General features: G+C 38.1%; 1 protein-coding gene and 1 non-coding gene across 2 annotated transcripts in view; one reads left to right on the forward strand and one right to left on the reverse strand.

Moving 5' to 3' along the window:
* ASCC3 (activating signal cointegrator 1 complex subunit 3) overlaps positions 1-19,215 on the reverse strand; it is a 357,501-nt gene extending 338,286 nt beyond the window's left edge. The window contains exon 1 of the mRNA XM_064597919.1: positions 18,943-19,215. The gene's annotated coding sequence lies outside the window, so the exon portion shown is untranslated. The remainder of the gene's footprint in view (positions 1-18,942) is intronic.
* On the forward strand, positions 14,908-15,040 carry LOC123838084 (small nucleolar RNA SNORA38). Its single transcript, XR_006789418.1, has one exon. It is a non-coding gene; the product is annotated as a small nucleolar RNA SNORA38 (small nucleolar RNA).
* Positions 19,216-22,002: the final 2,787 nt, after the last annotated feature.

Consider the following 22,002-nt stretch of genomic DNA (forward strand, 5'->3'; position numbering starts at 1 on the left):
ATGAAAGCACTTACCCATCTTTTCTCCAATTTTGTTTTATGCTCACTGATTTCATCTCACATTACCCTTTACTTTCAGAGTCTCACTGGCTTTTTCTCTTCTTGAAGTATCAAGCACGTTTCCATCTAAATGCATTTGCATTAAGGGTTCCCTGTTTAAAATGCTCTTCTGATGTTCATATAACTGACTCCTTGACACAAGATACTTCCTGAGATGGGACTTTCTTGACTACTCAATCTAAGACAGAACAGCTACCCACTTCCTATCTCTCAAAGCACAAAATTTCAATTCTCCTTATACTAATTAATATTTAACATATTCCTGTTTATTTATGTGTTGTCTCGCTTCTTGACAAAAAAAGATTTCACTGTTGTGTCCTAGCAAATAGAACAGTCTGGGAATACTTTGGATAGTTGATAATTATTTGGTAAATAATGAAAGAAAGAAAAATGGAGAAAAGGAGATAATGGTAACAGAGAGACTTAAGAACAGAAGGAAAAAATTAAAGCAGCTGGGGAAGGGGAGAAAGAAGTCAGATGATCTGATCTCCCTGTTTACATGCTGACAAATAAACAACTAAACCTTCTGGCAAACAGACTAATAATATTGACTATAAGGGGTCTTTATCTATGAAACACTGTTGGAGCATCATCCTGGATTAAGATTGCTTATTATAACAAAACTATAATCTACAGGTTTATAAGGCATGGCTCCCTGGACAATGTCACAATAAGTATGTAAGTCTCTAGGACAGTTCTCAGGGATGGTTTTGCCTCGCATGGGATAGTTGGCAATATCTGGTGACATTTTGAGTTATCACAACTGGAGAGTGGGGAGTATGACTGGCTTCTGGTAGGTAGAGGCCAGTCATGCTGCTAAATATCCTATAATGCACAGGACAGTCTCCCCACAACAAAGAATTACCTAGCCCCAAATGTAAATAGTGCAGAGTTTATGAAATACCGCTCAAGAGTCTGAAATAGAGGTTTTTATAATCCAGAGACTTCCTACAGTCCTCAATTAAGACACCTCATTGATTACATTGGGCCAAAGAGCATGTGTCCAATGTGGGAAAGAAAGAACCAGGGGGGCCGTATAGAATATTTCAGACCACACCCTGATTCTGCTCTTTCTCACTGTTTATATCCTTGAAGTTATCACAAAGTTTAATACTTGGAAAAATCTCTGAGTCCTATATTAGAATAATTACATATAAAATAACTGAAATGTTTAACAAAATAAGAGAGAATTTAAAAATAATGAATAAGAAATGACAAAGCAAATTTGAAAATATAACTTTTAAAAATAAAAATATATATTTATTAAATTTAAAAACAATCAATGGAAGGGTTAAAAGATAGATTAGACACAGCTAAAGAGAAAAGCAGTGACCTGAAATAAAGACCTGAAGAATAACCCAGTATGCTGTCACAAATAAACAAAGTATAGATTAATAAAGACAAAGAGGAAGAAGTCCAAATATATCAAAATTCACAGTAAGTGTAAATGAATTAAACTTAACACTCAAAAGATTGACAGAATTACTAAACAGCAATCAAGTGAACATTAGAGTTACACCTAAAACACAGGACAATGAAAGTTTGTATTGAATAAGATCTTCCTGTAAATAATAACCAAAGTAGCTGGTGGCTTTACCAAAAATATCAAATCAGACAAAACAGACTTTAAAACAAAAGGCATTATAAAGGATTTAAAAAAAAAAACCCTCTCTACATAATAATAAAAATTACATCTCACTAAGAAAATATAAAAATTTTCAATTTGCATGCTCTGATGAAAGAGCCTTAAAATAAATTAAAACAAATAGAACTCCAGAAGAAAGTCACAAGTCCAAGATCAGTGAAAGTTCAATATTTGATTATTGAGAGGTCAAACCAACGCCCCCCAAAATTCAGTAAAGTTATACAGGGTTGAGCAGTGAAACTAGTAAGTTTAACTTAATGAACTATACAGAAATCTGCACCTAATGATTAGAAAATACATATTCTTCACAAGTACATTTATAAAAGTTTAATGAAGTAGTCTGTGTATAGTAGGCCATAAAGCAAATTTCAACAAATTTCAAAGAATAAGTACCATACAGATCAGGGGTCAACATACTTTTCCTGCAGAAAGACAGAGTAAATATTTTAGATTTGGGAGGCCACATGCAGACTTTGTCACATATTTTGTCGTTTGTTTTTGCTTTTGTTTTATTTTTTTATTTTATTTATTTGACACAGAGAGAGCGAGAGAGAGAGAGAGAGAGAGAACAAGAATAAGCAGGGAGAACGGCAGACAGGGGAGAAGCAGGCTCCCCGCCGAGCAAGGAGCCAGATGTGGGGCTCCATCCCAGAACCCTGGGATCATGACCTGAGCCAAAGGCAGCCGCTTGACTGAGCCACCCAGGTGTCCCTTTGCTTTTGTTTTAAACAACACTTTAAAAGTATAAAACTACTATTGGGCTCCAGGTGACCAAATTAGTTTGCTGACCCCTGATATAGACCCTATTTTCTGAGCAAAATACAATTAGATTAGAAATCGGAAACAACAAAGATAAAGTAAAAAAACACAAATGATTGCATTGCAAATCAATAAGGAAATGGTATGAAAATGGCTGGGAAAAAAAGATTTGGATGCCCTATATCACACCAAAGAATTTTAATCAGGAAAGTAAAATGACCTAATTTGCAAATAAACACCCTAGCTAGCTGACTTTAAATTTCAACTACTCATTGGGAGTGAACTTAGGAGAGCATTTCTGGGAACAAAATGACTCAGGGAATCACATCTAGATTTTTCTAACACTGGGTAAATACTGTCTGGAGAATCTGGAAGGAGAAATGAAAGCAACAGTCAACAGACAGCACAGAACAGATTCTGTATGCATCAGTCACCTAGCTAAAACTAAGCCCCTGCCTCTACTCCTCATCCCAAATTTTGACTCAGTAGATCAGATGGCACTGAGATGGGGCAAAAGAATTTTACATTTCCAACAAGTGCAGGTCAAAGACCACACTTTGAGAACAACTCTCTTAGGGATATTATCTTTTATTCTTAAATCACCATTCAATTTGGTCTCAAATCAATAGTAATTAAGGAGTTTCCACCTACTAAGAATTCAGTGACCTGAGTTTAAGTGAACAATCTGCTTTCTAGGAGCCTTTCTCAAACAGGGTGTGTGAAAGAATTAAGTCTTAACTGAAAGTGACTTGAGTGGCTTTTTTCTCAATTCTCCCAAGGATAGAACATAGAGTTACTATTATCCATGCAGGAGAAATAAGGCACACAACAAACAATGCCTTTGGGGACTGGAGTTTAAATTCTCTATCTAGATTAAGAGACTATAAAGATAAGCATTCTATTCATAATGTTTGACATTAACCCAGAAGTCTTTAAAGGTCTTGACAGAAAAATGAATATATTCGGCCTCAGAACCTGCCTTTTACCACATAAGTTAGTGTTTTCAAAATGCAACATCGTAACAAAAGATATATGATACATGGAATATTCTGCTACATGGAATATTCTGCCACAGGTATGTTTTATGAATAAAAGGGGTATTTGGGACCACTACTTCCATCATTTTGACATAACCCACTATAATCTCCTGAATCCCCTGTCCTTCTCAAAAAAGAGCAGGGCATGAGAATAAAAATGGATGAAGTCTAATTCACAAACCTAACAAATCCTAACAAGATAATACACCCAATCTCTAAGAAGAGATCTAACAGCAGGGCTTGGTAATGAGATCACACTGTTGTTACAGGAGGAAACTTTAAAACTCTGAGGTCTCATCAAAATGACTAATATTAACTACACTTGTCAAGAAAATGAAGTAACCTATACTACTTGATTTTCTAATTTAGTTTTATCTGTTTTTCTTCCTCAGGTTGAATACTAACACTTTAAAAATGTAATAGCTCATTTGTCATGATGACCTGTAAATCATTTATTCACAAATATTTGAGTTTCTCTGATTTACCAAGAACCGTCAGACACTGGGTATAAATAAGATTTACAGAACTCTGCTCTTCAAAACTCACTGTACTTTGTACCAGTAAAAAGATTACTAACACTTAAAGTTATCTAAAATGTATAAAGGTCAAAATGAGAAAGCAAATTTTACATCTTGGTCATTTATTTAATCAGCAAATATCTATAGATCACCAACGAAACATTAGACACATTGTGAGGCTCTAAAGATTAAAAAAAAATACATTTCGGGTTATGACCACACTTGCTCTGAATGACAAGCTTACAGTATGGCTAAGAAGAGTTATAATAAAACTGTAGGAAGACAGAGGTGGAATATCTAAGAGAGTGAGAAGGAAGGTAGATAAGGACAGAAGTTGAGATCTACAGGACTTGAAAGAGTTGTCTGGTAAAGAAAAGGTAAGGGTATAAGGAGAAAACTAAAATAACAGACTTACTGCTTAAAAGAAAAACCCTATATAATGTACACTTGGAGACCCATGGAATAAGAATAAAGATGTAAGCAGAGACCCAATCTCAATCTAAGCACTTTTTTTCCTGACAATCAGAGTCATTGAAAAAAAATTAACATACTGTAGAAAAATTACTCAGGTTTAAGTTTGGTGAACAGATTAAAGGTGGGTCAAACTAGAGGCCAGCAGAACAGACACATGAAAAAGTGCTCAACATCGCTCGGCATCAGGGAAATCCAAATCAAAACCTCAATGAGATACCACCTCACACCAGTCAGAATGGCTAAAATTAAAAGTCAGGAAACAACAGATGTTGGCGGGGATGCGGAGAAGGGGGAACCCTCCTACACTGTTGGTGGAAATGCAAGCTGGTGCAGCCACTCTGGAAAACTGTATGGAGGTTCCTCAAAAAGTTGAAAATAGAGCTACCAGACGACCCAGCAATTGCACTACTGGATATTTACCCCAAAGATACAAATGTAGGGATCCAAAGGGGTACATGCACCCCGATGTTTATAGCAGCAATGTCCACAATAGCCAAACTATGGAAAGAACCAAGATGTCCATCAACAGATGAATGGATAAAGAAGATGTGGTATATACATATACAATGGAATATTATGTAGCCATCAAAAGGAATGACATCTTGCCATTTGCAGTGACGTGGATGGAACTGGAGGGTATTATGCTGAGCGAAATAAGTCAATCAGAAAAAGACATGTATCATATGATCTCACTGATATGAGGAATTTTTAATCTCAGGAAACAAACTGAGTGTTGCTGGAATGGTGGGGGATGGGAGGGGTGGCTGGGTGACAGACATTGGGGAGGGTATGTGCTATGGTGAGTGCTGTGAATTGTGTAAGACTGCTGAATCACAGACCTGTACCTCTGAAACAAGTAATACATTATATGTTAAAAAAAAAAAAAAAAGAAGAAGATAGCAGGAAGGGAAAAATGAAGGAGCGGAAATCGGAGGGGGAGATGAACCATGAGAGACTATGGACTCTGAGAAACAAACTGAGGGTTCTAGAAGGGACGGGGTGGGGGGATGGGTTAGCCTGGTGATGGGTATTAAAGAGGGCACGTACTGAATGGAGCACTGGGTGTTATACGCACACAATGAATCATGGAACACTACATCAAAAACTAATGATGTAATGTATGGTGATTACCATAACATAATAAAAAAAAAAAAACTAGAGGCCAGCAAACCAGTTGGAAAGTTATTTATATCAATAGACCAGATGAAAGATAAAGAGGGTGGAATTGAGGCAAGAAAAAGCAGAAGATGGATTTGAGAGATACTCATATTTGAAAGATAGAATGGGTGGGATAGCCTATGAAGATGAAGGGGAAAGAAGCAGGACACCCAAATTTTTGATTTAGGAGAGGTAGAATGGTGGCGTATATATGTCTAGATGGCATACAGGAAGAGGAAAGATGACTGATTAATTCTGCTTTGGAATCCTGATCATGTGCCATCAAGTAAGATAATCAGTTTCGGATTCCCTATCAAAGGTGTGGGCTGGAAATAGAGAATTCAGTGTTATCACTTCAAGGTAGTTAAAACCATGAGTGAACACATTGCTTTAAGTCAAATATAAATAAACCTGTGGACCTTCTCCCTAAGAAAACAGACATACACATATATAAATATTTTGTACTTCATTTCAGAAGCCACATGGATACCATAGAACCCATCCACATGAACCCCTAAAAACCTCTTGAGAGTAAAGGGCCAAGAACAGAATCCTAAGAAAGAGATCAGCAAAGAGTTGTCATATGATAAAAGTGTTACCACAAGAAAAGAGAATGTTTCAAATGCTGTTACAGAGTTCACAGTATTTGGCCACTCTCAGGTCTTGGGTGAGTTTAGCACATATACTTTAAAAAAAAACGGGGGAGAAAGCAAATTTCAGTGGGTTGAAGGGTAAATGAAAGGGAGAAAATGAGGAAATAAAATGGGTACAAGCTATTTTTTCAAGGAACCTGGCCGAGAAGAAAAGGAGAAAGGGCAAGAAATAGTAAAATACATTGGGTCAACAGTTTTTGAAATACAGGAGAGTTGAGCACAATTCCATAACCAGGGGAGAGACAGAAGAAAGAGGGAAACGCTGAATAATCAGAAGGCTATGACTAAGGGAGTAGAGTCCCTGAGACTATAGGAAAGAATAAGAATAAAAGCATGAGGTAGAGATAAGACTGCTAGCAGGAAGAGCAGGGAGGGATGGATACTTGGAAATGCAGATATGTTTGTAACATGGTGAAGCAGAAAGTGAATGAGGAGAGAAAAAGGTGGTGAAAGTGAATTCCACCAAAATGACTCTAATTTTCTTTGAGATCTGCTGAAACTATTCAAAAGACAATGAGAAAAATTTTTTGAAGACAGAGGCAAAAGTTTGATCTCAACACCTAAAGGAACAAAGGTTGGTATGATCTAGGGTTGAGGTTTTATAACATAGGGACAGTAGTAGTAGGACAATGATGAGAATAATTAAGTTCTGGATTTGAGGTCCAAATAAAAGGAAAAGACGTTCAAGTTGGAGGTCTTAAAGACACATCATAATGTTCACGGTTAAAATTTCTGGTTTAGGGCACCTGGGTGGCTCAGTAGGTTAAGCGACTGCCTTCGGCTCAGGTCATGATCCTGGAGTCCAGAATCAAGTCCGCATCCGGCTCCCTGCTCAGCAGGGAGTCTGCTTCTCCTTCTGACCCTCCCTGCTCTCATGTGCTCTCTCTCTCTCTCATTCTCTCTCGCTCAAATAAAATCGTAAAAAAAAAAAAATAAAATTTCTGGTTTATAAGACTACAGTGAATACACATTAAGATAAACTGTCCTATGTAGCAGTTACCTCAGTAATTTTTATCCCTTATTTAGTATGACCTACTAAATGGCAAATGAATGAAAAAATTCCTTTAATAATAAATCTTAACACCTCAGCATATAATTTATAAAAGACTAAAACCCAAAAGACTATTTTTATTGGCCAGAAGTGGCCACCTCTGATTATCTGAATCTTCAGAATGTTGATTAGATATACATACACATAAAAAAGAAAGGGTCTTGAAGAAATTAATTGCCCTTTTGAACATTCAAAGAGGGAAGAAAAAAATCTGACAGGAATATATTTCCCTTTGTGAAATGATATTAACCAATAACCAGTGGGCTAGAATTCTAGTACACATTATTCTGAAATACCACATAGCAAGTTTTAAGATCCTTCATATTTCAAATCTGTGTTTCGAAACTCTAAAAGGGGTCTGACTGCTTGACAGTAACTTTAGGAAAATACAGTTACTGTGTTTTTCATTATAAACAAATAACAAAATCTCCAAAACAGCCAAACTATATTTCCCAATGAACATAAAGTCAATAATTAGCTGTTGGCAATCATGGCTGCTAGAGAATTATTGGGGGGCGGGGAGTCAAAGTGATATAATGTAGGTGAGGGATAAAAACACTGGAATGATGGGAGTAGGTTGTGAATGGAGTAAAATTAGAATTTAAGATTTTAATACTTAAAATAGAATTATATGCCCACAAACCAGATCTTGAAAAATAAACTGGAATATTTATATTTTACTTCTAAAAAGTGAGTTGTAAAAGAGTTAACGCAGTCAAGATCAGAATTCAGAAAACATCAGCCTTCGTAGACATATTACATTTATAATCCTCTAGTATGCCATTTCAAAGGAGGGTAATTTTTCACAGTAAATTCTAAAAATGATTTTTCCCCTTATTCCTAACTTATATATTACTGCCATCAATTAGTTAATACAGTAGAGTTATATCACAGGCACATTTACTTATTTGAATCAACCAAATAAAACATGCCAAATAAAAGTTATAGATAGACAAAAACAATAACACTGGAGATTCTGCCACTATTTAATACACTGAATACTTGCTCCAGAGTGAATACGGGATGAGCAATAAAAATATGATGCTCCCTTCATGTTTGAATCACCATATGCATCTCAAACTGTGAGGATCCTGCTGCACTGCAATGTTTAAAACCATGTTCCCCTTTTTAAAAAGATATACAAGGGCATCTGGGGGACTCAGTAGGTTGAGTGTTGGACTCCTGATTTTTGTGAGATTAGATCAAGCCCGGCATTGGATGTAGAGTCTGCTTGAGATTCTCTCTCCCTGTGCCCCTCCCCCCCACATGCACTCTTTCACTCTTCAAGATAAATAAATAAAATATTTTAAAAATATATATATATATACACACATCACGGCCATTAAAGCAAGCCAACTTTTTCACCTAGTTCATGTGAAGAAACTGATTATTTTCCAAGTCTGGAAAAAAGACATGAATGACACAACATACTATGACAGTGTGTTTTGACAAACGTGTCCAACTGAAGGATTCTCAAGGGCAATTTTAACTATTCATAATTTCCACCCAAGAAGTTTACTTTATATCCTAACTCATTCTTAAGCAAGAAGCAAGTGCTCTTCCATTGTTTCCAATCAAATTAGAAAACGCACTTGGAGCATGAAGAACAAAGTAAGGAAAAGATAAATAATATACACATATACACGTTTTATATAAATCAACATACATAATGATTTATTAAAAATGAAATTTATATAAGACTGATACTCTCTAATTTACTTCCCCCAACTACTTAATTCTATTAACCCCAGGTTTCCCACCCTAGGAAGAATGGACCTAGTTAGGTTCATAACTAAAAACCAAAGTCTTCATATTATAAAAGAGACCTCCGTAATTATATTAATTTTACTTTTTAAGGATAAAGAAAGCTTTTCTTTAAATGCCCTTGAAAAAACAAGTGTCTAGAAAAACATATCAATACCAGTTAAGAACAAGAAGAGTAGTCAGAAAGCATTTCACAAACCCCAAACATGTTCACATATTACTCTAGAGAATACATGGAATAGATACACAACATACTAGGAGTGTGTATCTTCACTCTCTCCACACTGGTCCAGTTGAAAAGGTCCTGGCTCAAATTATCTGAGAAAGGCAGAATTCTCATTCCACCCCAACCTATGGACTTCTGGAGGACAGACTCAAAGAACTTCTGTCTGTCCCTTAATAAAACCTGAATTCACTAAACCAAAACTCTAGTGATTCTCTAGCCTTAGCTCTTTAGAGAGAAAGGGTTTTGCTGACCTTACACTTGTTCCACTATATCACAACTTTATGGAACACCACACATTCCTGAATATGAGCTTCTTTTGGAAATCTAACTCAAGTTTTTACACCCAAACAACTAGGATTATCCACTCAGAACCCAAAAAAAATATTTATCAAAGGGTATGATGACCTTAATCTTTACTTCTTACTGTTTTGCGCTAGTAGAGGAAATTCTTAAATAGCCCTAACACCGACATTATATAAAAGAAGTTGGCACACACTCACTACCCCTCTTTCTCAAGTAGAGAAAAACACTAAAATCAGGACTCAGATGAATTTATATGGTAAACAAAAAATATAAAAACAGGAAAGTAAATTATTAAATAACTGACTAGGCATTATGAATGCCTCTCTATGCACAAATACATAGAGAGTAAAAATTCTGTGATGTTACTACACTGCACTTAATATATATGCTTTATTTATTATTTCTGGGAAAAAAAGGTATTGCCATGGCCATTATTTAACATTCAGGTCTGAACTGTTTGTTTCAATATTTATGAGTAAAAACTTAACTACCGATAAAAAAAACAGAGCACTTTCTTTTGCTTTCTGTGATATTAGTCAGAAACATGCCCTGACAAAGAGAGTCCACCAGAATATTTCCCTATGCCTTGCTCTGAGATGAATCATCACTTCTTATGAGGCTTCATCCTCTGCCACTCACAGCTTCCTAAACTGAAAAAATGTTTGAAAGGGTCAGGCCTATTAGTTCTCATTTTTTCTATTCTAACTTCTAGGCCACTTTTCTTAGTAATAAATTATATATTCTACAATTGAGAGGAAAAACAAGTTTTGACAATGACACTACCTACCTTGTTAAAATCTAATTACTGAAAGAAACACCATGTTTCAAAAAGCATTACAAACATTTTAAAAATTCACTTTCTCTAATGTTTTAAAAAATTATAGCACGTGACTTTAAATTTTTTAAACAGTAATATAGTCATTTCTCTAAATATTGTTGGTTAACAATTTTTCTAGTGAAGATACCAGGGAAATCATGATATCTGTTGACTTAATAAAAATCACATCTGTATAGGTTGAACAATGATGTTTTTCAATGTTTTATAAAAATTTCCGTATAAGTACAGACCATAAAATAACTGACTCCTGGATGTTGCTTTCTGACCATAAACATACTTAAAAAAAACTATCTGTACTTAAGTTATCAAATTTATGCACTCTTTCCCACATTAGTGACTTCTAAGTAGGTGAACACACCAGTCATCCTACTTTAAGTCTTAAGTCTTCTCTTCACCAAGTTAATTAATCCCGTTTCTTTCCATCAACCCCCTCATTACGCCTCAGTTTATATACTGTAAATTGCAGTATTTTTTAAAAGACAAAGATCTGAAGCAAATAAGACAAAAATTAAAACTTGTTAATCTGCATGGCAAGTATATTAGCATTTGTTATTTTCTGAAATTTCCCATATTCTTGAAATATTCCATAATTAAAAGTTTTAATTAAGTTTCAATAAATACAGAGGCTAATAAGAGAGATAACAGTTTTTTTTTTTTTTTAAAGATTTTATTTATTTATTTGACAGAGAGAGACACAGTGAGACAGGGAACACAAGCAGGGGGAGTGGGAGAGGGAGAAGCAGGCTTCCCGCGGAGCAGGGAGCCGGATGTGGGGTCGATCCCAGGACCCTGGGATCATGACCTGAGCCGAAGGCAGATGCTTAACGACTGAGCCACCCAGGCGCCCCGAGAGATAACAGTTTTAAAGCATCAAACTAAATGGCAAATCGTAGGTTCTGAAAATACTACCTAAAAATTATTAGGTTAAAGAGCGACTGAACATCTGAACACTGAGCATCTAGGTGCTTGTTTAATGTTCCTACACACATTGTGCTTCATTGCCATTTAAGGTAATAGTTCATAATAGGTTGCCAATTTCTTTAAATAGGTACCAACTTTTTAAAAGGTTAAAGGGGGAAAAAAGGACACAAAGTAAAAGGTTAGACAAGCCCATCACAGCAGCATACTTTAAGAGACCATTTGTAAAGACCTGAGAAACACCAGGCTCACCAGGGTGAAAAAGTAAAACTCAAGGTGGTACTCTAACCAAGAAAGACTGAAACCTAATCAATTTTCACAATCATCTGAAAAAGAAGGTGTTAAACAAAGTGTTCTTTATCCCACTTTTTATTTAGCACCAATAAAAAATATATTGCATCTGGTGAAAACACTTTTTATCCCTTCATTAATTCATTCAAGAAAAATTTATTCAGTGGGGATACATGATAAAATTGCTGAAGTGAAACTGTCCCCTCTCTCTTTATTAGTAATATTTTCTTCTCTACTGGATCATCTCCAAGCCCAAAAATATGGTATAGGGGCTCCCATATTTAAAAACCTCCACTGACTCCACAGCCCTCTTCAATTAACACCCTACTTTTCAGCTTCTCTACAACATAATTCCATTCCAATCAGGCTTCTACCTCCACTGTTCCACCAAAAGAGCTCAAATAACTTCAACATCGCCAAATTCAATGTTACAAATAACCTCACAAATAACCTCAACATTGCCAAATTCAATGTTACTTCTCAGTCCTTGTTTAATTCCTGTCAGTTTTTGACCTAGCCCTTCTAGATACAGTTGCTTCACTTTGCATCTAGGACACCAATATCTCATCTCTTGTTTTTTCTCCAACAACACTGGCACTTTTTCTCCTGTTGGTTCCTCCTCATCCTCCTATCCTTTAAGCACTGCTGTGCCCTAAGATCAGATCTCAGACCCCTTCTCTAGCTACACTTGTTCCTTAGGTGATCCCATTCAGTCTCAAGGCTTTAAGTATCATTTATATGCTAATTCCAAATTCTTACCTCCATCCCACACATCTCATCACTATTCCAGATTTGTATACCCATTACTCTTTCACATCTCCACTTGCATGTCTAATAGTCAACTCAAACTTAAAAATATCAAAATTGATCTCCCAGTGAAAATCTCCTCCTGTGGTCTACCTCACTTTAATCAATCACAACTCCATTCTGCCTGTTGCTAAGGCCAAAAAAAACTTGGGAGTTATGCTTCACTCATCAGCAAATTCTCCCAACTCTACCTTGAAAATATACTCAGAATCTCGGGGCGCCTGGGTGGCTCAGTCGTTAAACGTCTGCCTTCAGCTCAGGTCATGATCCCAGGGTCCTGGGATTGAGCCCCGCATCGGGATCCCTGCTCGGTGGGAAGCCTGCTTCTCTCTCTCCCACTCCCCCTGCTTGTGTTCCCTCTCTCGCTGTGTCTCTGTCAAATAAATAAATAAAAAATCTTAAATATATATATACACACACACACACACACACACTCAGAATCTGACCACTTCTGACTATCACCCTCTCTTCCCTGGATTATTACAATCGCCTATCTAGTCTCCCTGTTTTCATCCTTACTCTCTAACAATCTAGTTTCCATACATAAACAAGAATGATTCTTCCCCAAAACAGGTTAACATTTGTGGCTCTCCTCTGCTCAAAACCTTTCAAAGGTTTCCCATATCTCTGAGTAAACTTCAAAAGGCTTAAAGAATATGGCTTTCTCTTACATTTTGATCTGATCTCTTGTAACTCTCCTCCTTGTTCATACTGGGACATCCATATTGGCCTTCCTCCCAGTGATATAACTATACTAAGCAGATCTCCCTGCATGAACAGTTTTCTCCCACATGCCACATAGGTAGCTCCTTCATTTCCTCAGGTCTTTGCTTAAATGTTTCTTTACCAGAGAAGCCTTCTCTGAACACCCTATCTAAAATAGCACCCCCTTCTTTGATCCTTCTCTTACATCCAACTCACTTTACTTCATGGCACTTATCACATGACACATATTTTCTGTGTTTTTAATCAGCTTCATCCAATAGAATATGAGTCCTGTGAGGGTGGGAATTTTGCTTTGTTTATTGCAGTATCCACATCACCAAAAATAAAATAGTGTTTGGGGCATAGTAGGTTCTTAGTAAGTATTTTGGCCAGATGGATGGACTGAGAAGAAGGATAAAAGGAGGCCAAAGCGGCCACAAAAAAGGGGCAGTATTTACAGGTCTGGACACATACACACACACACACACATATATATAAAATATATATTTTTTTAATGTTAACATCATCTTCATTTCGGGACCTCAAAAATATCCCCCCTCCCCCATGTAAGTTAATCATTTGATTAATTTATTTTAGTCCTTAAGGAGATGTTTTGCAAACTAGTAAGTTTTCTCAAACACAAAAGAAATAAAAATCTAACGTGATTTATTCAACTCACGCCACTCTTCTCAAAGAACTCAAGAACTTATACACGCAGAAATTTAATTCTAAAATTAATATTTGGGTATTTTCTAAATCTCAGGCTAATAGAAAACAAAAAGCAATGTAAAAGTTGACATTACTAGAAAACCTAGGGTAGGAGTGGGCTCAGAAGGAAAACCATAGTAGAAGAATGTAGGAACAGCTTTCACTCACCTGATATTTCTTAACTAGCATCTCTATTATAGCCAATAAATACAAAGAGAAGAGCTCTGAAAAACTGGAGTTAAATCAATCATTTTTCAAACTCCCTAATAACTCTAAATTTTTTTCCCCAAGCTAATGGCCAAAATCAGTAACTTAGGATACCAACTTTTTCACTTTTTAAATCAGTGACAAAGCCTCTACCTGGCTGACCAGGCAGCATTCACGGGTATTAGTATTTTTCCTTGCTTCAAGTCAATTCAAAGTCTCACAAAGCCAGCATTTTGACTAGCACCTCACCACTGCAGTAGTGTATGTCCCGCTTTTCCCCAGTACCTTGCATGGTTCTTAGCCTACACCAAGAAACTCAGTATTTGTTCAATAATGTGTACTCAGAACATTAATCTGTGACTCTTTCCAGAAGTAATCTTTAGGTTATTCCTTGTTTCCCCATCCCCAGAGTACAGACAGTGCTAATATTTTGCAAAGTTTCCTTCACTCCTTAAAGAATGCTCAGAAAAACCATTTAACGAACCCCCCTGGTGTTAAAAGTCCTGCTTAAATCAGGTCTAATTTAGAAAATGCATGCACACTGGGAAAAAATGCACTTATTTTTGAAAACTGCGTATTATCCTCACATTAAGTTCTTCTTATAAATCATTTGTGTAGGGTTTTAGAATTAAGTTTCTTAAACCAAGATGAAGGTATATTTATCTCTACTGATGTTTAAAAGTAGAATTTAACATTTTTATATTGTTTCATCTGATTAGCCTGTTGGGCATTTTATTGACTTTCAAGAAAGTAAGTAAAGAAATTTTTCTAAAAAGACAAATAGAACCCTCCAACAAAGGTGTGTCTGCGTGGTTTTCTGTCTTTGGACGTGTAAGAATTGGAGGAAAAGAAACGTGGACTTGGAGAAGTCTGGAGCCAGCCTTCTCCCTGCAGGCTCAAGATCAACCATCCCAGATAGGAAAAAAAAAAAGAAGAAGAAAAGAAAAATTGTCTTACCAATAAGAATTTCCTCTCTTTGGAATGGAATATGTTTTCCTTTATCAGATTTGCATGCCATGTTTCTTAGCTACACACAACTGAGTGAGTGACTTGCTAGTCACTGACTTAATTTCAAAATGACCTAGCAAGTCTTTAAAAATGCTGGCAAAGTGGGGCGGCTGGGTGGCACAGTCAGTAAAGCATCTGACTCTTGGTCTTGGTTCAGGTCATGACTCAGGGTCGTGAGATGGAGGCCTACCTTGGGCTCTCCTTGGGATTCTCTCTCCCTTTCCCTCTGCCCCTCTCTATTCCCCCCACCCCCACTACACCCACTCTCTCTCTCTCTCTAAAATAAATAAATATTTTAAAAAATAAATAAAAATAAAAATTCTGGGAAACATTAGCAACTACCTCTCTGACTACTCCATAATCCTGAGATAATTCCCTCCCTTCTTTTGAAGTTCTGCTTTAATAGACCAGAACAGAAAATTAAGAGGCTTCTGAATTCATATGGTTTAATCAGAAGTTCTCCAATATGAACTGGTTGCACTGGAATCACTGGGGAGTTGTTTGAACACAGACATTTCTAGACACCATCCCCAGAAATTCTGATTCGGTATGTTTGAAAATCTCTGGTTTAGTTATTAAATAACTAGGTGTGAACTTTCTCTCCTTCAAATATAAATATTTCTCAGCAATGATCTTATTAAAACATATCCTGAGAATGCTTACTGCTACCTGTAAATTTATTACATATTACTAGCTTAAAAATTATGTACCTCTTCCAAATTCCACCCTTATTTTCCATGTCAGTTCAAACCTTTGATAATGAATGAACTTCCTAACAATTCCCTTTGAAGAGATCACAGAAGTGGAGGAAGATAAGCCCAAAACTCCAAAACCAGAAAGATAAAATGAGACTCTATCTTAATTTACAAAGGTCCCCAAGAGTTAGCCTATTCAAATAACAATGAGGAGAGGCATAGTAGGAAAGTCAAATAAAAATAACGAGAACTGGGGTGCCTGGGTGGCTCAGTCCTTAAGCGTCTGCCTTCAGCTCAGGTCATGGTCCCAGAGTCCTGGGATCAAGCCCCACGTCGGGCTCCCTGCTTGGCAGGAAGCCTGCTTCTCCCTTTCCCACTCCTCTCTCGCTGTGTCTCTCTCTGTCAAATAAATAAAAATAAAATCTTAAAAAAGACTTTTTTTTTTAAGATTTATTTATTTATTTGACAGAGAGAGAAAGAACACAAGCAGGGGGAGCAGCAGAGTGGGAGGAAGAAGCAGGCTCTCCACTGAGCAGGGAGCCCAATGCCGGGCTCGACCTGACCTGAGCTGAAGGCAGAGGCTTAGCCAACTGAGCCACCTAGGCGCCCCTCAAAATGATTTTTTTTGCCCCTTTCGGGTGAATGATCTGATTAAATCAAAATATTCAGAGATGGATTAAACTGCATTAAATCTGAATGAGTTTCAGAAATAAGACCACCTGTAAAGCTGATGATCATACCTAACAGAAGAAAAATGAAACTGAACAAACAGCAAACATTCTCAAACATACTTGCTCATCTACATGCAAAATAGAGGACTTAAATGAGATGGTATATGCTAAATGAATGAACATTTATATAGTCTACCATGAGCTAGGCACTATACTAGGCAAAAGATGTAAGAAATAAGATCCAGTACCTACTTTAAAAAACTTTACAGTACATTGTAGAAGACAGACACATAATGCCTACCTTCTTACAATTAATAAATACATTAGATACCTTATTCTTTCCTCCTTGGTAATTATGCACTTTTTCTTTCCATAAATGTTTGTGTTTGTTAAAATTTCAACTTCAGGTAGATATCTTCTCAAAGTTGAAAACTGTGCCATATTATATCAAGATATACTTTGCACTGCAAAGCCTTATGCTAACTACCTCCCCAGAGAAGGTACTATGGGGCAAAAAACTTACTTATCAGTAAGTATCATACATATTTCTGATGAATATGCTTTGTGCATATAATTATTGTGAATTAGAAGTTATTAACACATAGGAGATCCAATGAGACCAATGTAAAAGCTGGAAAAATAAAGTCTTTTTCAGGTAGAAACTGACTTGCAATTGTGAACTTTGTATTTAAGCCAATTTTGCAAAAAGAAAAAAAAATTATTCTTGGGGCTCCTGCGTGGCTCAGTGGGTTAAGCGGCCAACTCTTGATTTCGGCTCAGGTCATGATCTCAGGGTCCTGAGATAGAGCCCCACGTTGGGCTCCCCAAGTGTGCTTGAGATTCTCTCTCTTCCTCTCCCTCTGCCCCTCCCCCCACTCGTGCTCCCTCTTTCTCTCTCAAATAAATAAATCTTTTTTTTTAAAGATTTTATTTATTTATTCATGAGAGACAGAGAGAGAGAGAGAGGCAGAGGGAGAAGCAGGCTCCCAAGGAGCAAGGAGCCCAATGTGGGACTCGATCCCAGGACCCTGGGACCATGACCTGAGCCAAAGGCAGACGCTTAACCATCTGAGCCACCCAGGCGCCCTCAAATAAATAAATAAATCTTAAAAAAAAGAAAAAAATTACTCTTAACTGGCAAAACATTGGCATATATACTTTCTTTTTGATCAAAGGCAAAATCAAGTCATGCTGTTCAAGAAAAATAATCTGCTCCTCTTTAGAGGCCAGTTACATATAAACACTGACAATAACTTAGTTTCATGAAAAGCCTTACTTTGGTCCACTAGAGATCCACGACATGAAGAGGAACCCTACTTAAGATTCTGTTAAAAGGGTGTGGGACTATAGAAAGTTCCATAAGCACAGACACTGTATCTTTTTTTTTTTCTAGGCATAGCACAGTGCCTGGCACAGATGAAGACATGAATGAATGAAATGATAAAAGAAAACTGTTCAACAGGGATCAAGAAGGCTAAACCATGAAAAATTAATTCATTCAATAAGATTATTTAGCCTACACTTAACTGGCATCTCTAAGGAGCATTTTTCTCATGCGAGACTATTATTATAGCCATCATTAAAAATAAAAGATACATGCACAGAAGTTCAATCCAGAGTAGACTCAAAAGCTGAATTCTTAACTTTTCACAACACTCTGAAAATGAGAAAAAAAAACATTTCACCCATGAAACATGAAATCTAGAGATGGAGATACTGGTTATTCAATCCAATCTTACTTAGAGAAAGAAAATATGCTTACTAGCTTGAATGTACATGTGATACCACTCATATCAAACTTTTAGCTAACACTAAAATTATACTTCTTTTAAACCAAAGAATAGCAAAATACACGAACGCATTGCATTCAATAAATAAGTTAACTTATGATATAAAAACTATTTAATACAACTGCCCCCATTCCCACAGCACCCTCACACGCGCACACATTTACTTACTTCAAAATGAAATTCTAGACTCGGCGATTGCTAAATTCACCCACAAGTCACCATGACCAACTCCCTAACCAGACTATTTACTTTTCAGTGTGGGGGTAAAAAAAAATATAAAGCATACTTTTCTCCCAAAATCTGTGTGAGGAAAACGAAAAAGTTACCACAGCTTTGTAACAAAACAAACAAAACCTAAAGAAAACAAATTACCCTCGTCCAGGAAAGAAAAATCACCCCACCTGGCCACCACGTTGTGGCCTAACACCTGGGCAATCTGTGGCTTGGGTTGATTTTTTTGATCACCACCCCCCACCTACAAATTCCAAGAGTGGGACCAAACTGTCAGAGACCACGATCAAGACTTCAGGCCCCGAGAGGGATGACAGCTCGTGGCTTGCCCCTAGTCCCGAGGGGGCTATCCGGTCGCGTCGCCCACCCCGAAGTCCCTGCCTCCCGCCACCTACCCCTGGACGCGGCGCCCCTCCTCCTTCTCACCTCCACCTCCTCAGCTCTCGGCCCCAGCTCACGCGCTTCCCATCACTCGGTCAGCTCCTACCTTCGCGTCTCCCTCCCTTTCGTTTTCATTTTTACTTTCCACGCCGGGTGGGGAGCGGAGGGCAGAGCCGAAGATGCCAGCGGACGACTGCACCGCTATGCCTTCCTTTGCACCCCACCCGGAGCTCTCTGGGGTCGCTCCCAGTCACAGAGCACAGCGCCCCGACCACCGTACAGACCTACACACCCGGCGAGGAGGGAGGGGGCGGAGCAGGCGCGGGCTTACACGTCACCCGCCCGCAGCGGCGCCAACGTCGGCACGTCGGCTCCCTCCTGCCCCACCCCGTCCGCGCGCGCCGCCGCCCGCCTCCCGCCCGCAGAGCAGAGCGGCGAAGAGGACCGGCCTGGCGCCGAGGGCGCGCCCCGAAACGGGCACGGGCGCGAGGGCGCGCGTTGCCAGGACTCCGCGGTCAGGTGGGTGTCCCTGCGGAGTCAGGCCTGGTGCCTCTAGCTCACTACCGGAGAACTTTCCCCGCAATTACTTGAGTTGCCTGCATCTTTTCTCCTATTCTTTTCCCTAAGATGAAGACAAAGAAGTAACAATTCCTGTAAAGGAGAGAAGAGCAATAAGTATGAAGTCTGAAGAACCGGGTAATTGCGATCTTCATCACCAGCCAGAGCTCCCAGCTATTGGACACTCTGGTCTCAGATCCGCTTTCCTTAAGCTTTCTGAATTCTCAGCTCAGTTACCTTAAAGTTATCTCTGCTAGACGGTCCTTTGGTCTGACGGTCCCCACCAAAAACAAAATGTCTGAAGATTCCCTGGTTCATTTGAAAAGACAGACGACATTAAGAAAAATTAACTAACCTCAAGAACTGTGCGGTGTATGTGTATACAGTTCTAGACTAAACGTCGGCATGAGGGCGTGACTTAATGTGTCCTAGCTTCCTCCTCTTCCATCCCCCTTTCTCATGAGCAATGTGTCTTGATGCATAATGGAATTGTGTTTTATAGAAACGCAGTCAATAGTGATCCACTTAATACTCTTCACTGGCCAAACCATGACTGGAGTTCTGTGTTCAGTCTAGATTGAGCACTTAAAACAAACAAACAAACAAACAAACAAAAACAACCTCAGAGAAGCTGGGATTATTTCATAGAAGAGCAGATGATGAAGAGAACCCCAAAACGTACCACATAAAAAAAAGTACTGATTGAACTTGGGAGGATTCTCATAGAAGAGAGAAAGCTCCGGGAACATCTCCTATTAAATAAACACTAGTCATGTGACATTAGATTTATTTCATGTGGTCTCAAGAGCTGCAGACTTGAGAGAAACAGATTTCAGATCCTGAAAAGAAGATCCCCTTCTAGCACTAGTCAGAGAAGTTGTCTGCCTTAGGATATGTGGATGCCTCAACCACTGGATTTGACCTTAATTAGATTCTAAAGGCTTACTTCATAGGCACTAGGTGAAGGGGAGCCATACATCAAAAGAATTAGTTTTATTAAAGTTATTCCCAACCTTCAGATTGGATCAGCCCATGGTCCCAGACTTAAAAGAATTTACAGGTTAACTTATGAGATAAGACAAATGCGTCAAAAGGTAAATAATGAGAGGAAGCCGCATGATAATGAGAGGTACTAACAAAAAGTGCTAGAAATTCACACGACAGATTGTTCTTATCACAGTTCCTTGGAGACTTAAGGAAGAAGGAGGAGATTGAAAATGGACCCCACTAGAACTGCCCTAGAACTAATCAAATGCAACTCTTTACCCTTGAAATGTGATGGATCCAAATGGAAACATGCAGTAAGTACAAAATATACACCATATTTTGAAACTTAGTACAAAAAAAGGTAAAATATCTTAATTCTTATATTGAGTACCTATTGAAATATTAACATTTGGTATACACTGGGTCAATATATTAAAAGTAATTTTACCTGTTCATTTTTTTTTAAATATGGCTACTAGAAAGTTTTAAATTACATAGGTGGCTTGCATCTTATTTCTATTAGACAGTCCTGACCTAGAGGAAAATACACTTCACTGAACTCGAAGAACTATATTTGTCCTCTTTGTAATCCCTGGAGGGTTTTCCAAAATGTCAGTGGAAAGAGTCTGATGACAGGATTCCTAATGAAAAGAAAGAAGACTGTCCAGAAAGTGTGCTGTGAGCAAAGACAAGGAACCAAGATTGCAGATGCACTCTATGATAATGAGTAACTTGTTGGTCTATAATAGAAGGTGCTTATTGGAAGGTAGTGACAATAAAGTTAAAATTAGAAACTAATCTGTAAGAAGACTCAATTTTTAATTTAAGGAATTTAGTACTGTAGGCAATCAGGATCTGGCAGTTAGAAAATAGGATTGTATGAATCTTTTGTCAATATTGAGTAGTGTGGGGACGCCTAGGTGACTCAGTCAATTAAGCGTCTGCCTTCAGCTCAGGTCATGATCCCAGGGTCCTGGGATGGAGTCCCGCATCGGGCTCCTTGCTCAGCAGGAAGCCTGCTTCTCCCTCTACCTGCCACTCCCCCCTGCTTTTGCTCTCTCTCTCTGACAAATAAATAAAATCTTAAAAAAAAAATATTGAGTAGGGTGGGTTGAAATTAATGGGTGGTTGGGCAACCAACTAAAACTCGTACTTAAAAATGTATTATTCCAGGGGCGCCTGGGTGGCTCAGTTGGTTGGGCGACTGCCTTCGGCTCAGGTCATGATCCTGGAGTCCTGGGATCGAGTCCCGCATCGGGCTCCCTGCTCGGCAGGGAGTCTGCTTCTCCCTCTGACCCTCCCCCCTCTCGTGCTCTCTCTCTCTCATTCTCTCTCTCAAATAAATAAATAAAATCTTTAAAAAAAAAATTACTATAAAAAATGTATTATTCCAAAAACAATAGGGGATTGCTTTAAACTGATTATAGTAGTCCTGCCCCTGGTCCAAGGTTTCCCTTTCTGTTGTTTCAGTTACCTGAGGTCAACCACAATCTGGAAGCAGATGATCCTTCTTCTGATATATCATCAAAGGGTGAATAGTGGCCTACTGCTATGTCAGAA

The sequence above is a fragment of the Mirounga angustirostris genome, unplaced genomic scaffold, assembly GCF_029215605.1.
Source record: "Mirounga angustirostris isolate CCGP_5_RB_7025 unplaced genomic scaffold, mMirAng1.0.hap1 SCAF_8, whole genome shotgun sequence".
NCBI lineage: Eukaryota > Metazoa > Chordata > Mammalia > Carnivora > Phocidae > Mirounga > Mirounga angustirostris.